Source organism: Taudactylus pleione, unplaced genomic scaffold, assembly GCF_031769625.1.
Source record: "Taudactylus pleione unplaced genomic scaffold, aTauple2 ptg000061l, whole genome shotgun sequence".
Classification (NCBI taxonomy): Eukaryota; Metazoa; Chordata; class Amphibia; order Anura; family Myobatrachidae; genus Taudactylus; species Taudactylus pleione.
Window position 1 is genome coordinate 7,316,172 of NW_028284463.1, and position 2,359 is coordinate 7,318,530.

Sequence of the window (2,359 nt, forward strand, 5' to 3'; positions counted from 1 at the left end):
TATGCTGTTCTGTTATGTGTGATCACTTTTTGTTGTCATGAGGAAAGGATGAACTGCACCTCAAAATGTTGACCCATTGAAGTCCCTCCAGTGACTTGTTTATGAGACTCCAAGTGCCGTCTATACTTTGCAGTTATATATATATATATATATATATATATATATTCAAGAAAAGAAAGGGGGATTGACTTAGGGCTACAATACCGCTATTAGTGTATATATGAAAACAATAGGACTTATAACCTATTAGAATAAAATAAAGTGCATATTAGTGAAAAAGTAGCATGTAAAAAATAAATAAACACCAGTCTAAACCAAGCATTGATTCAGAACATCAATACTGCCATTAATGTACATAGGCTATAACAAATAACCTTATGACATAAAGTCCAATTACTAGTAAAATGCTTGATGCCTAAAGTGCATAAGTGATTATAATAAATGGATAAATATAGTAAATACCAATCTGTATTAAAAAGGGACAATTTTATTCTAAACACATAAAGAGTTCATAAAGATTGGCTCCCCTATATTAGGGCAAACCTTATTACATAAATACAATAAAATAAAAACAATAAAATAATAAAATGAGGAGGAGATCGCTTATCTGAAATAAATGTATAGGAGTTCTGCATATAGACTTTAGGGCAAGAGCTAGGACCCAACGCGTTTCGTCCGTTGACTTCTTCCTTAGGATGGAGGTTAGGTTGTGATAATCACCTATTTATACCCCTTTTACCTCCAATTAGGGACTGATTACTTCCGGGTCACCGATCAATTGTGACCCTGTCATTATCAATTATACATTGCATTATTGTAGAAAAACGAAACTTATAGGAGTAAAACACCATAAATATTGACCCTAATTATTAAAACCAAGGTTCGAGTGTTGTAAAAGGCCAATAATACATCCTCCGGTAAGTGTTCTTCTGCCCCGCAATCTGGAGTGATCCGAAGCGATCCGTCACTTCCACCCTCATGCAAAAGACACTGCCACCAGGTTCTCGTGTCATCTCCCATCATGTGATCCAATATCGGTCTTTTCAGGTCACGTGCTCTGTTTGTCTTTCCTGGTCACGTGTTCTGTACAGCGTGACTCCTGGACTCCGTTCTGGTGTGACGCTTCACCTCTTCTGACGACTTCCACCCTTAGTGTCCTATATGGAATGGACTACCACCCTTCTTTTAGTTTGTACAAATATAAGATGCCCTCTATTTGAAGTTGCGTGAATTTCTAAAGAAAACACAAAATCAATCATGAATATTATGACATCAAGTTTGTACACTGCCTAGTAATTCAATTTGGTCACCCTATACTTATTATGGTTTTTGTCTACTAGACAAATTATTAAATGATTAGTATGAATTAAAAGGAATGTATGTTGTATATATTGATAATAAAAATTATTTTGAAAATATCAAATTGATACTGTCCATAAGTCCTTGAGGCAGGAATAATTAAGTCTGCTAGAATTCTTCCTTAGTGATAGTCTGTTTTCCTCATTGTTCTTTTATTTTCCTTTTATTATTTTTATTCTTTTTATCTTTTGCTGTATCTGCTTCTCTTTTCTTATTATTCTTGAAGTTCCTCATTAATTATTATTTGGGTGATAGGGTAAATGTTGACATTTTGGAATCTATTAACTACAACAAGGGTAAAAATTGACATTTTGGACTCTATTAACTACAACACCAGGTCTTCCTGGGAGGTCTCCCATCCCAGTACTAGCCAGGCCCAGTCATGTATAGCTTCCAAGATCAGACGAGTTTGGGCACACCCACACTGGTATGATTGTAGATACTCTTAGTCCCTACATGTCATTAACCCTATCACCACTTCTTGCATGATAGTAGTTTCTTTTGAGAAAGGATCAGCTACTACACCTGATATTCCCTGGTGGTCTCTCTCCCAGGTACTTGTCAGGCTCAAAAAAGATTACCCTTAGTCAATCAATACTGGTATAGTAGTAGTAAAACCATTTGCTCAGCTTTTTTTAACAGAAACGGTGCAATATCATAATGTTCATTAAATCCTTTGGGAGCCATAGTGTCCAGTTGGAAAATCCAAAACATTTCATGTCTGGAAAGGAGGTTCCCTAGATCTCCCCCTCTCTCACTCAAAGTCATGTGTTCAATAGCCTTAAATGTAAGGTCCTCAGGGTTAGAGTTATATTTGTCAAGAAAATGCTTGGACACTGCATGGCTCTCCACTTTATGTTTTATATTCCTGATGTGTTCTTGAATGCGTAACTTTAAGGGTCTTTTGGTTTTTCCAACATATTTAGTTCCACATGTGCACTCCAACAAATAGACTACTGAAGTAGAATAGCAATTCATGAAACTCTTAATAGGGAACTCC

The 2,359-nt window shown here is 35.9% G+C and overlaps 1 pseudogene; it reads right to left on the reverse strand.

Annotated features, from left to right (window-relative positions):
- Positions 1 to 1,681: 1,681 nt before the first annotated feature.
- LOC148534985 (5S ribosomal RNA) lies at positions 1,682 to 1,800 on the reverse strand (annotated as a pseudogene).
- Positions 1,801 to 2,359: the final 559 nt, after the last annotated feature.